The sequence below is a fragment of the Mercenaria mercenaria genome, chromosome 15 (assembly GCF_021730395.1).
Source record: "Mercenaria mercenaria strain notata chromosome 15, MADL_Memer_1, whole genome shotgun sequence".
Lineage (NCBI taxonomy): Eukaryota > Metazoa > Mollusca > Bivalvia > Venerida > Veneridae > Mercenaria > Mercenaria mercenaria.
This window is the reverse complement of record NC_069375.1, coordinates 70,567,877-70,583,160: the sequence shown is the minus strand read 5'-3', so window position 1 is coordinate 70,583,160 and position 15,284 is coordinate 70,567,877. Positions and strand designations below refer to the sequence as shown.

Here is a 15,284-nt window from a genome sequence, read left to right as displayed (position 1 = left end):
GTTATCACATATATTTGTCAAATGTTTGAATATTTGATTAATATAGTAAAGAGTATTATGAAATGCATCTGTTTTATTATCTCCCTTTATGGCTTTGACTTGACAGTAGAAGTTTGCGTGCATCATTAACAGTAGTGCCTTTCCAACCATGTAATTATGTGTATTCCCTAAATGGACAGCTGGACCTTCATGATAAACGCTGCGGACTGTATTCATCAATGTTTTAAAGCGGAATTTTATATCTTAACTTTTAATCATTTTCATGTTTACTCTGTCATTAATAAATAAGCAGAGATTGAAATGTTACCTATTACCTTTTCTAAAATAGTGTTTTCAAATTGTTATTTTGTTGGTAAAATGTTTTACACCTTGGTAGGTATGCTCAGCTAATTTGAATAAAATGAACCAGTGCTACAAACAACGTCTCAGGAAGATACTGAGTGCATGCCTTCTTAACGACACTGATAGTTGCTAAAACATTTTGCCACAGAAATGATAATAGCAGACTCGGTTTGACTGAGTCTGTTAATGAGAGGTAATGAAATGTGCAACACCCCTCATATCCACTAGCACCGGCTTAAACGGAATTCTATCATAGTAAAATAGAATGGCATTCATTATCCCAAAACACCAGAACATCTAACAACACTGAATCCGAGTACGGAGAGACGTTTTCCAGCCGTCACACAGCACTTAAAGACTTTTGTTGTGATAGTTAATACAATTTTAAAACGATTCTTTGGAAGCATTAAACGTCATTAAGCAAAATGACAGCAGACTCGGTCTGTTCATGCGAGAAAATGAAGTGTGCAATTGTCTTCACGCCTCCTAGCACTGGCTTAAACGTGGATTAGTATGTTGTTTAAAATCTGAATCTAAAATCATCAAAATTATGACGCAGTGTCTGAAAAATATAAACTGCACCAGTGCTACAGGAATCAATTTTGCGCAAGTCTTGATTACTCCTGGCTAAGATGTGAGTTATGATATTTTCACTCTGGTCTTTTGGGATGGATCATGGAGGGGGGATGGGAGGGCGTGAGAGGTGTTGCACATTTCATTACCTTTCATGAACAGACTCAATCAAATCGAGTCTGCTATTATTCGTCTTGGTTGCATTCTTTGCTTTCAAGGGATCATATTACAGATTTTATTGATGTAACATACAGTAGCATATTCATTTGGCTCTATTTTTTTGGTAAGTCGTTATGTAATTTGTTACTTTATAACCTATTAATTATAAAATAGAAGGCAATTCAGAGGAGATGATCATAGGCTATTTAAAATCACTTTTATTTTTTTTATCAGTGACATTTGATACAATTTTATTCTGAACAAATTTGTATCATTAGCTCATCTGATTTTTTGAAAAAAAAAAAGATGAGTTCTTGTCATCACTTGATCGGAGTCGGCGTCGGTGTCGGCGTCGGCGTTGCCTGGTTAAGTTTTATGTTTAGGTCAGCTTTTCTCCTAAACTATCAAAGATATTGCTTTGAAACTTAGAACATTTGTTCTCCTCCATCAATAGCTGAACCTGTACAGCAAGATACATAACTCCATCCTGCTTTTTGCAAGAATTATGGCCCCTTTTGGACTTAGAAAATATCAGATTTCTTGGTTACGTTTTATGTTTAGGTCAATTTTTCTCCTAAACTGTCAAAGGTATTGCTTTGAAACTTGCAACTCATGTTCAACATCATAAGCAGACCATGTACATTAAGAATTGTAACTCCATCCTGCTTTTTTCAAGAATTATTGCCCCTTTTGGACTTAGAAAATCAGATTTCTTGGTTAAGTTTTATGTTTAGGTCAGCTTTTCTCCTAAACTATCAAAGCTATTGCTTTAAAACTTGCAACACTTGTTCACCATCATAAGCTGACCCTGTACATCAAGAACCATAACTCCATCCTGTTTTTTGCAAGAGTTATGGCCCCTTTTGGACTTAGAAAATATCAGATTTCTTGGTTTAGTTTTATGTTTAGACCAACTTTTTCTTTTAAACTATCAAAGCTATTGCTTTGAAACTTGCAACACTTATTCACCATCATAAGCTGACCCTGTACATCAAGAAACATAACTCCATCCTGCTTTTTGTAATAATTATGCCCCTTTTGGACTTAGAAAATCAGTTTTCTTGGTTGAGTATTATGTTTAAGTCAGCTTTTTCCTATAAACTACCAAAGCTATTGCTTTAAAACTTGCAACAGTTTTTCACCACAATAAGCTGACGCTGTACTTCAAGAAACATAACTCTATCCTGCTTTTTGCAAGACTGGTGGCCCTTTTTAGACTTAGAAAATCACAGGTAGGACAATATTTCTATTATACAAAAAAAATCAGATGAGCGTCAGCACCCACAAGGCGGTGCTCTTGTGTTATTATAAATTGCTACAGTGTGGGCTTTTGACAAAGAGATGCATTGTCTTCTTTACATCCTTTAATATATAATTTAAATGGTATTCAAACAATGTTAACTTCAAGACTGTATCAAGTTAATGCAATTGTTAAACATTACCATTACGGGTCCACTATCTTAATATAACCTGAAATACAGTTGAAAACTTGTGTTTAAACAAAAATCGTTTACATCTACACCCCCACCCCTTCAGCAAATTGGAGACAAAGCACTTTTTACAATATATCTTTCTGCATTCGTCAGAATGTTTCTAAAACGAATTTAGTAAAAAAACCAAACAAACTGCCGTTAAATCAAATAATATTATAGTTTCTATTGTAAATGTAACATTATTTAAATAGGAAAATTTAACTTATGCTGTTTCGGTATACAACTCGTAGAATGTGATCATTTGTTTCTTCTCACGTTACTGTGACAATTAGCTAATTAAAATTAACAACAACGCCTAAACAACTTTTAAAAATAACATTTGAACGCACAGACCACAACAAAGCCTACTATTAGCTGGACCGGAATGAAAAATATCACAACCCCAAAGCCTTCTAGAACCGGCTTGTAAGCTGAATTCAATTGCATAAAATTTTATACAAGTTGAATAGATTTCATTACCAAAATAGGACTAGAAAATATAACAAGACAAGTCAGTCTTTCAGAAGTATTGCCATTATCATATTTTCGGCTTTTCCGCCTGTTTACGTGCTCGTTAATATAAATCGTTGGCAGCAATTTAACAATTGTGTCAACCATCATCAATATACACTTAACAAAATTCCTAATTGGTCAGTTTATATTGTATTACTATTTTGTTAATAATGCATGCATTTACAAGAAATTTCACATACCGACATTTGAACATTTGAATAGGTACTGCAATAAATTATTGATTTATTTTTGGCCGACTCACGGCGAGCATAACCGCATTAGGCGTTTTGACCAATATTGCATATTTTGCACGTGCAGGGCATGCGCACAAATATGCACTTGTCAGTGAACAGTTTTGGCATTACTGACGAAAGTCCTACTAGAAAACGCATATCATTGTGAAATTGACACAGGAGCAACGTGCCCGGGCGGTCGGAATTTTACAACAAAACTCAAACTCGGTCACTTCAATGAATTGCCATTGGGTTAAATTTTGCCAAAAGAGCGCCGACGGTAGATAACCAACGATTGAAGGTTCCTGTAAACGGAAATAAGGTTAAAAATGGAAATAACCATCAAACAAATTATATCAAAATTCCTTTGAAATAGCAAAAATAATTACACACGTATCGTAAATGTGTCCCGGCTAGCAATATTCCGACAGCTCGATCGCGTTGCTTTTGTGTCCATTTCACCATGATGTGTGTTTTTCTAGTAGGACTTTCGTCAGTAATGCCAAAAGTGTAAACGAACACATGCATGCTGGCTCACGTGCAAAATATGTAATGTCAGTCAAAACGCCTAATGCGGTAACTTTGGCTTTGAATCGCCAAAAATAAATCAATAAGTAGCTGCAGTACCTTTTCAAATGTCGGTATATGAAATTTCGTGTGAATACATGCATTATTAACAACATAGTAATACAATATAAACTGACCAATTAGAAATTTTGTTGAGTGTATTTAATTTTAAACTTCCTTAAACAATCTGTATCTATACTGTTGCAGTAGTGTGGTCAGAGTTCGTCAATTTAATCGGAAGTGTACTTGAAAGTGTCAAGTATTCCTATAGATCTAACATGATAAAGTTTTCACTTGTTTTATCTTAAAATTTACCACAACGGATGTTAAAGGTGGTCAATCGAACTTTGTTTAGGCAATACATTCCTTTAAACTTTTACGACTGACCAGTTACATTGATTCTAATTCGTCAAACCGATTACATGATACATTCACTGGAATTATTTTCCAAGTTTGTTTTTGCCTTACCTCATTGCCCGACAAAATAAAGATGTTTTAGCATGTCCTTTTTGTTAAAAACGAATTGGTAGTATTGATGGCAATATCTAACTTTTACTACGTATTTCATAGATTTGCATTAAAATTCATATTTATTTTGCAGCAATAAATTGAAACACAATATCCTTAGCATGATAACATCTTTTAAGCAACCTAGATGGATTATAATAGATTATTTCTATGTTTTAAGAAGGTATTGAAATATCAAATATCTCGTTCCTTCAAAAACGAAAGACGTACACTTTATAAATAGTTTCAAGCAAAAGAAGGGTAGCAACCAAAATTTATAAACGAAAAACGCATCTTCATACATGTAACCGCCTTTGGTGAATTTCTAACAGAATAGATAAATGGAGAAAGGTTGCTGAAGTATGATTAATCACCTTTAAATGAATATCACTTTTATCAAAATACATCCACTAGATGATACCTAAAATATTGGAGATATGTGTGACAACGTGCATGTTATGATAATCAAAACAGCAGGTTTGGGGAATATAAAATTCGGTAGAGCGTATCGACGGAAGATATTCTGGATTTTTTTAACTGAGGTTCGAATTATTTCTTATACAGTGCAACCTCTGTAGAGCAACATCCTTTGGGAAATACAAATATTGACTGTTATGTAGAGTTTGTTGTTCTCTAGAGGTAAATTTGATAATATATTTCAGCTTAGGGAAATTTTGATGATGTTGTTATAGAGAGGTTTTTTGCTTAAGAGAGGGCTGCTTTGGAGAGGTTGTACTGTATAGAAGAAGATCACACAGCATATATAAATGAAGAAATATATTTTAGGCGGTATATTATTTCAAAATATAAACATATACGTCAAGTAATGTTTACTAGAATATCTTTTTATCGTACTTGTATTTATTATCTCAAAATAATGATGTTCAGCGGCTAAAATTCAATAGATTTGTATTTCAGTTTGAAAACTTACATGGTGTACAAAATAAAACTCAATTTGATTACAAAGCAATTTAACTGAAAACTTAATTTTTAACTTCATAAATTTGTGCGTTGATTAATTGTATAATTGCAAATCAATGTAGTCTTAATGGTAATTAATAGCAGATGTTATAGTCTGTTGATAACAATCAATGTAATACATTTAATATGTTAAGCACTAAATCAACACACTTTAAAAAGGTGTAGAAAGGGTATCAACCCGCCCACTTAGCTCAGTAGGTGGAACATTGGTCTACGAATCGCGGGTTCGTAAGTTCGATTCCCGGGCGGGGCGTATGTTTTCCGTGACGATTTGATAAAATACATTGTGTCTGAAATCATTCGTCCTCCACCTCTGATTCATGTGGGGAAGTGGCAGTTTCTTGCGGAGAACAGGTTTATACTTGTACAGAATCCAGGAACACTGGTTAGGTTAACTGCCCGCCGTTACATGACTAAATTACGTTAAACCCAAAACAAACAAACAAAAGAAAGGTAACCACGGTATTTACTTAGACTACTTTGAAATGACACACATTCTCCATCATACCTACAAAACAGGAATGATATCAGATAAATTACTCTCCACTGACTTTCCGAAAAAGCCTAATATGTTTTTGTCCTCGATACTATGTTCATCCGTTGATTCTTGGAAACTAGATGCAACAAAGGAACAGAGTCCGACTAAAGGTGTATCATGTACATGCAGTATCCATTTTGATAATAATTGTGCTGAGTTGTGTAACTGACATGAACATAAAACAATAAATGTTACAGAAAAGTATTTGAAACGTACGTATAATTCAGAAGAGGGTTTCTAGTTTGACATTCCATTTTTAAGCGGGACAAATTGGAATCTTTGTCTTTGAATTGTTTCATCAACACCTGGTTCTATAGTACTTTTACATATTGTTTTGCAACTGATATCCAAGCATAAATCAATAACTGTTATAGTTATAACCCCTTTATGTTTCATTAACTGTATTAGCCCCCCTTTTTATACGAACAAATTACTTAAGATAAAATTATATTTGTGTCACATTGAAGAAAGTGTAACATGTCATGTATTTACTACTATCCTCTACTACCTTGTCCCTACGTGACAGGTGAGGTAAACAAGAGGGTCATGATGGCCCTATATCGCTCACCTGAGTTAAGTTGCTTGCTTGAACAAAAAATATTTTTCACACCACGGGAATAATTTAAATAATCTCGGTAGAGGACCACAAAGCAATGCTACATACCAAATATCAAAAGCCTAGGTCTTGTGGTTCCAGACAAGAAGATTTTTTAAATTTAAAATGTATGTTACCGCCCATGCTCTCTAGCCCCGGGTTAAACAGAACACAACATTTACACATGCTACAAGTACAAAAAAAAGAAAAAAAAAAAAAAAAAAAAAAAAAAAAACAACAACAAAAAACAAAACAAAACGGGACATCCGCAGATGTGTTCATATGGCGGTGCACATCGATCTTTTAATGATACACTAGCGTGTAAGTCCATGAAAAGCTGCGTATGATCCCCAGTTTAAAATAATGGATTTGCCCTTAACGAGAAAGCAATTGGAATATGAAGTTACAGGGCCTACATTTCAAAGGAACTGCCAAAAGCCAAAATTAAAAAGCATGCACCATATCCAGGGGATGATTATAGATACCCAAAGCTATGAAAGCGGGAATATTGCAACCATGTCGAAATGCTTAAGCTGGGAAACTAAACAGCACTAATAACACGACATAAAAGTCTTGCTGAAAGATCTGAGCAGAATGAAATATAACAGACTATGAGACATTTGACGGCCGCCAGAATGGAAATGGATGCTACCGTCCACGCACTCTAGCTCTGGGTTGAACAGAACTCGACATTACACATGCTACAAGTACAAAAACAGTTTAGAGACATCCGCAGATGTGTTTATGCGGCGGTGCACATGGAACCTTCCATGATACACTAGCATGTAATTCCGTGACAATCGGCGTATTGTCCCCAGTTAGAATAATTGGTTTGCCCTAAATAAGAAAACAATGGGCAGAACTAAACATACTGGAATTTAAGGGGATTATAATTTGATATGAAAAACATTGGTATTAGCGTGTTCAATTTGACGTTTTACGCTGCATGTTAATGTTAGAATATATATGTATTATTTACATTTAAAATGGAGTATCAAGAAAACTTATTTTGCTTCATTTCAGGTATAAGTTTTTAAAGACGGAGATATCTTCGAAGATGATCATTCTGAGAAAACTATAAGAATGTAAGAGATTTTTTTTGTATCAAAATAGTGTCTAAGTGAGAATACATAAATGTATTGCAAAGGCAATATCTTAATACGAATTAATTTAGTACAAGAGACAATTAAAGTTTATTCTTACATGTTAAATACTATCAATATTGCAAAAGGACAACTGTAACAATACCAGAATCGAAACATGCTACTGCGGAACCCCCCTAAACAGGACAAGCTTGGGACCGACTAAAATTCCGGTTTTCAAAGTATTCCGCTTTGCAGAAAATATCATTGATTTGTACTACAAAAGACGTTTATGTACTAATAGCTGCTGATGTTTTCTGATGCTTCATGCAGGCAAAGTCCTTTGGTACTCTATGAATGACAGTTATTTTTCTGTATCTTTGAAACGTTTTCAATTGCTTAACATCCGTTTCAGATAAAAACTTAATTGGTTAATCTGTTGTAACTTTTTAATGTTTCTTGGGTGTCGGCAATCAATCTTTTATTAATGCTTTGCCGAAAATAACTTGCTGAATTGAAAAACAACATGTAGCTGATTGAGCAAGCACGGCCTTTCTGTGCAAACATTTCGTTAATTCATCACCATTTCATGTTTAATTTGACTGTTTGTGTTTAAAACTGTTAAACTAAACCGTTAATTCGATAGATCACCGTTATTCTATTCTTTCATAGTCAAATCTGATAAAAAAAACCGGTGAAATTAACCAACGACCCTCAGTTAATCAATTAAATCGATGTCATCGTTAACGTGCAATTTCATATATGTATTTGTAAATCTCTAAAGCCGCACCGTCTAACGTGTACACAACTCCAATTTCCAATTTCTTTATTTCACTCAGATCATGCAAATAAACATGACAACATGAGGTAATAATACAATTATAAATGATATACGAGGCTGAAGAAAATCATTACAGTGCATATATATAAATATAAATATTGCGGGAGAGCACGTAATACAACATATTTCTACAGAGAAAGCTAGAGAGAGAGAGGTTACAAATTACTTCAAATAAAAAGTAAGTGACTTCATTTGAACTTTATGATAATTTTTTTAACAAATAAACAAAGTTTCTTATATTCTGAAATGTTTGCAGGATCCGTATTCATTAACAAATCTAGGCTATGTATATTATGTTTCTTTACATACTTAGGGTGTAAATAGCGTTTCCGGCTAATAGCAAAAGAGGGACATTCAAATATGTAATGAAATTCATCGCCAATAGATTTTTGACATGTTGTACAGATACGGTTGTTCAGTGAAATATCATTCCAGCTTCCAGTTTCTGCTTGCAACTTGTTGTTTCTAGTTCTAAATTTGATAATATATTTCAAAAATGTAGATGGAGTTTTCACAAGATATTTTTCAAAACAAAACTGGTGCTTGAAAAGTCTATAGTTTACTTGATTGTTCTACAGTAGAATACCAGTCATTTAAAAATAAGTCTGACAGTTTCTGTTTTACTGATAATGTCAACCATTTATGGTTAGGGAATTCATGACTATTCCAAATATTGTACATTCCACATTGAAATAGGATATTCTGAACACATTTTAACCACTGAAATCGTAATCTTGACACTGTTTGACAATTCTTGAAATTGTTTAACAGAAAACGATGCAATAAACATGGTAATTTATGATATCTTGGTATAACTAAATTAGACCAATACGAGATCACTCTGCATTTGATATCTATTGACAAAGGTTTAACACCGGTTTCACCATACACCATACAGTTAGGTGTGCTTGACTTTAAGCCTAATATGTATTTTAAAAACTTAAGTTGAACTCTTTCTATGCATTCAATGTTTCCATATCCCCATATCTCACAGCCATATAGTAGTACAGGCTTTATAATTTTGTTAAATAGATCTATCTGCATGTCAAAAGGTAATTCTAACATTTTACTTTTCTTAATAAGGCTATACATAGCTTTAGATCCTTGTCTAGCAATAGATAATTTTGCTTTGAAAAAAGAGCCACTTCTGCTAAAAATAACCCCTAAATATCTATATTCGTCTACAATTTCTAACGATTCATTCCCATAGGTAAAATTATATGGCATGCGTCGACCATTTGAAAAAACAAGAACTTTAGTTTTTGTCGTATTAAGTATCAATTTTCATGTACCACACTATTCTTTGTAAATATTTAACGCTTCTTGTAAGTCAGTGGCTGTTTCAGCAACAATTACAGTATCGTCTGCATACAGTAAGAAAAAAAAGTTTTACAAAATCTAAAGTAGCATCATCTGATTCATGCATGTTGAAAACTCGAAGCACCCAGGTTAGGCAGGTTTGAGAGGGACTCTACGAGAGCGATAATTGTGTATTTTATTGACGCGAGAGACACGGCTGTTATATCTTAGGCCAACAAATTAAAGGGCTCATATTTTAATCACATTTGCTTTTGACAGCCATTATGGTAAAATACAAAGTTCGTTAACGCGTTAGTAGCTTTAATATTGTTGGACAACACTTAGCCCTGTTTATAAATATATATAGACTATATTTTCCAATAAAATCAATCCAATGAACGAAAATTTTCGTTTTGTGTTTAATTTGTCTGTTATAAAAGCGGCGTAAACCTGATTTACCATACTGAATATAGACTTTATCGTATTTTGTGCAAGCAAATGTCACAATGCGCAAATACTATCTCAAAACTTGTGCTTAGTTATAAATTCTCCAAATGTCAACAATTGTAATTGTGAATCCCGTTTGTGTTTAATTTGTCCGTTATAAAACTGGCAAAAACTTGATTTAGCATACTGGATATAGACTTTGTCGTATTTTGTGCAAGCAAAATATCAATGCGCAATTTTTTGTTGGGTTTAACGTCGCACCGACACAATTATAGGTCATATGGCAACTTTCCAGCTCCGATGGTAGAGGAAGATCCCAGGTGCCCCTCCGTGCATTATTTCATCACGAGCGGGCACCTGGGTAGAACCACCGACCTTCCATAGGCCAGGTTGATGGCGTACAAATACTCTCTCGAAACTACTGTTTCGTTATAAATTCACCAAATGTCAACAATTGTGATTGTAATTCTCAACTCACGGGAAGGATCGACAGTGTTTTGGTAAAAGAGTCGACTTATCAGGAATAATAGTCAAAATGTGTATTACTCGACACTGCAACGTATAGCTACTCCAAATGCATTATTTGTAAAATCATGTTTATACATCTGTATGTTATTGCAAAGAACATAGTCCTCGTTTGTTTTTTAGTACGTCGATTGTCATTTTTATTTTCATAAACGTATGTCGTCAATGCTGTTTTGACGGCCATATAGGAGTTTATATTCAAAAACATAAAATCACATGATTATTTAGTCTTAAACGGCTACCAAGAAATTCACATTTTCCGTATTCTTTACGATTGAAACACTTTAATACATTTTTCAACACTACAGTTAGATTTAAGAAGACTGCCATCTAGTTATGTATATTTGTGTACGACGGCTGGCATACCAGTTCCGAATATGATAAGACAATCGTGTATTACTGTCATTGCATGAAACTGTTGAGATAAAGACTTTTCCGCAAACATAGTGCCAAGAATGATATATTAAAGCGAGTCTTTATAAATCATTAGAGAAGGCCACAAAACAAATATCTAGGCTCTGGGTCTTATGGTGTCAGAAAATGATTTACCTTTATAAGTCAATGTAAAACCATTTGCTTTTGACACCAAAGTCATGATTTGAATAGAGTTGATAGTTGACCACCAGAAAATACTGAAAACCAAATATCTAAGGCAAGAAGATTTTCCTATATAAGCCGATGTAAAACAAGGGACCCTCCAGGCGTGGCATCTATCGACCAAAGGGTCATGATTTGAACAATCTTAATATTTGTTTGTTTGTTTGTTGTGGGTTTAACGTCGATTTTCAACAGTATTTCAGTCATGTAACGGCGGGCAGTTAACCTAACCAGTTTTCCTGGATTCTGTACCAGTACAAACCTGTTCTCTGCAAGTAACGGCCAACTTCCCCACATAAATCAGAGGTGGAGGACTAATAATTTCAGACACAATGTCGTTTATCAAATAGTCACGGAGAACATACGCTCCGCCCGAGGATCGAACTCACGACCCCGCGATCCGTAGACCAACGCTTTCACCTACTGAGCTAAGCGGGCGGGCTGAACAATTTTAATATAGAATCACTAGAGCATGCCACGTATTTACTATCTACGTTCAATGCCTTATGTTTTAAGGCACGATTTTTAAAAAGGTTTTCCCTATACAAGTCTATCTAAACAATGTGCCCCACGGGCGAGACCGGTTTCAACCTCAGGAAGATAATTTGAACAATCTTCGCAAAGGACTACTACACGATCCTACATACCAAATATAGCCCACGGCCATGTGATTTTGTATAAGAATAATTTCAAAATTTTCCCTTCTATATATAAACCATGTGAACCTCAGAGCTGGGTCATATTTGACCCTTCGGGTATAATTTGAAGACTCTTGGTAGAGGACTACTAGATTATGCTACATACAATTATCAAACCTCTAGGCCATGTGGTTTTGAAGAAGAAGATTTTTTTTCTAGTATCTAAGTTTGTATGAACCATATGACCCCCGGGGCGAGGCTATATCTGACTCTAGTGAAATAATGTGAAAAATCTTAATAGAGGCCCATTAAATGATCTTCATGCCAAATATCAAAGTCCTAGGACATGTGGTTAAGGACAAGAATTTTTTTTAAGTTTTCCTTTCTGTTGCCATGCAAACCAGAGTTCTGTATAGAGTTCGATTCTTTAAATAGATTTTCATGAAGATCATCCAATGAAGATTCCTGTGCAGTTTCATCAACATTGACCTCGTGGTTTAGGAAGAGATGTTGTTTTAAGGAAAGTGTGGTCAGACGGACAACGGACGGACGGTGAGCGATCGCAATAGCTCACTCCAAGCACTTTGTGTTCAAGTGTTTTAAAAAGCTGAGTCTGCTCCCAAGTAACATCCGTATAAATTTTTTGAGACTGTCTATTATTTATATTAAGGATTGTTTACCATTTAATCGAATAAGCCCAATTTCAGGTTTCATCTTGGTATGCTTATTCTCTTTAGACAACAAAACAAGTTACAATAGGTTCCATTGTCCTCTAATACAGGTTATGTTTTTTTTTAAATATTGTTGCACTAATAAAATCAGTCATAAGATCGTATTCTTGATATTGTATGAAAAGGTAGCCGTTTGACGCTACTGTCTTTCCGATACAATAACTTCAAACTAATGATAGTTCTGACGCCTGGGTACTGGAGTACACTTTTATATATATTAGCTTCTTATACATTTTTTATAGATCTATTTAATAGATGTCGAAGTTTCATTCGGACAAAAACTCGAGGCCTGATACATTTGGTGCAAAAGGTTTAAATTGAATAGTGTGAAATTCTCAAATACTATTAATACTATTTTCCGTTCCTTGATTTTTTTTTCAGTAATCTAAAGACAGGCATCAACCATGGCAGAGAGATTCCCAAGCGGCAAGGATAGCGACGATGGTTTTGGTAAGTTTGGACAATAAACCTTCAGTCGATACTCGGTCTCTGCTTATAGTTTAATTTGTAACAACAGGTAAACACTGTACAGTTAAATTGATTTTCGTTTTTTCATACTTCGAGCAAACAGATTTGTAATTTGAATGGAATAGAATAAATATACATAAATAAACAATCAGTAGCACTCCCGTTTAAGGTATTGCACCACTAATGGTAATGTTTAAAAAAATGGCATTTGCTTGGTATATTCTTAAAGTTGACCATGTTTCGCACTGTGTTGTAAATTTTAAACAACTTTTACCGTGCCTTTGTTTTGTAAATTTTGTATAATTTATGGTATTTCCTCAAGCTCAAGTAGAGACAAATTTGAATGCGATGGCCACTATTTTAAACGCTTTCAGAGAATTCATTATAGCATTAATTTTGATAAAAGAAACATCTAACTATTGTTTAACAATTATAAAACACAAAATAAAACTGTAAATATCATTTTTCTAGGGTGTCTCAAGTAAACAGATTTAATGAGACAGAATTCTAACTTCAACATTGAAAAATTAAGGTCGAATCTCTTTTGAATTTTGCTCACTTCATTCAAAAATAACCTTGGGGCAGAAGTAAAACCTACCTGCATTTCTTCCACAATATGTAATCTAAAGAATGAAGACAAATAGAGAGCTTTTACCGGATGTAACTCGGTATTTTTAAAGATGTCTAACTCTACCAGTCCTGATTCAGAGGTAAATTCACTTTGAACAGTATGAAATCGGTTATAAAATGAAAACATTCCACTTTTATACTATACATCCATAATAAGTCTTGAAAGAAGTAAAAACTTACATTGTACTAGGAAAATTTGGAAAAAATTTGGTCCCAGTGGGGCTTGATCCTACGCCCCCTGAAAATTGCAGTCAAAGTAGGTTTATGGTAGGGAATGAATACTCTTCAAAAAGGAGGTACTCTATTACGGGTCCAATACCTTAAAGTAAATCTATACGATGGAAATCAACAGTTGGCTTGATGACGCAGTAGGTACGTAAACATTTTGTAGTGATAGGTTTGACGCTTCGAACCTTGCATTCGACCAACATATATTTTTCTATTGATTCATTGTTTTGTCTCTTCATTTCTTATACAACCGAGATTTACTGCATCTTTAATCGATACTGAAATTATGACCGGGCATTGCTTTTATTAAAGTGATGTGTAAGATTGTCATAAAATTTTATAAAACTAGTCCGAACAGCTTAAAATATCACTAGAAAGTATGAAAAACGTAAGATCATATTTAAAACGTAGTGTATTTAAATATAATAACATGTCAACAGTGACATATTTAAAAAAGTGAGATTAACTAACTTGTTTTGTTTTCGTTGAATCGTTTTCAAGTTAGTTTAAAAAAAAGCAGAAAAACTTTTACGGGTCTGGGAATCGAACTCCCAACGAAAATGTATACTGCGAATACCTAACCGCTCGACCAGCTGCATTGTAAACGTAGTGTACTGACTTCATTTTATGTTATTGTTTTGTTTGGTTACATTTAAAAACGCTACCATACTACCTGTGCGCTCTATTGATTATCATATTCTCACTGCCACGCGATATTTGCAAGGTGTTCGCTGAACGGAATCCCGTATCTCTATAAACCGGAAAACCCTTATCAGAAATTGTAGACGAATATTTTGATTTTTAATTTATTAGGAAAACAACGAATTTCAACAGAATTCGATGAACAATATATTGTTAGAACATCAAATATGCAACGTAGATTGATTAAAGAACACGTTTGATTTAAAAAAAAAATCCCACATCACGATGTGTGGGCTTGTCGCTTTAAACTCTAAATATTAATTTACAAATACATAATATGGAATGTTAGAGCTTAGTTTTAATTTAAGATTGAAGTATTCTATTTCCTTGACTGTAATGTTTTGTTATACTTTATATCAAAATACGCTATATATTTTTTTCAGAGCTGCCCGAAGGGAGAAGGAAAGAAATGGAAGGTGAGCCGCCTAAGAGTTTATACCTATTAATGGCAAAAATACTATTACATGACTGAGAAGTCAATACTGCTGAGATTTTTTTATGTTGCATACATACAAAGTTTCTGATTAAGAGGCTTAACAATAGTTTTCTCCTTCATCAATAGCTAGTACATAAGAAACGTCCTCGCAAATTTAAATTGTCAAACGACCCTTCCCAT

At 34.1% G+C, this 15,284-nt stretch overlaps 1 long non-coding RNA gene across 1 annotated transcript; it reads left to right on the top strand.

Moving 5' to 3' along the window:
* Window positions 1–4,811: 4,811 nt before the first annotated feature.
* LOC123558084 (uncharacterized) lies at window positions 4,812–15,084 on the top strand. The gene is made up of 4 exons (XR_008367261.1): window positions 4,812–4,908; window positions 7,504–7,565; window positions 13,022–13,090; window positions 15,052–15,084. It is a non-coding gene; the product is annotated as an uncharacterized LOC123558084 (long non-coding RNA).
* The last annotated feature ends 200 nt before the right edge of the window (window positions 15,085–15,284 follow it).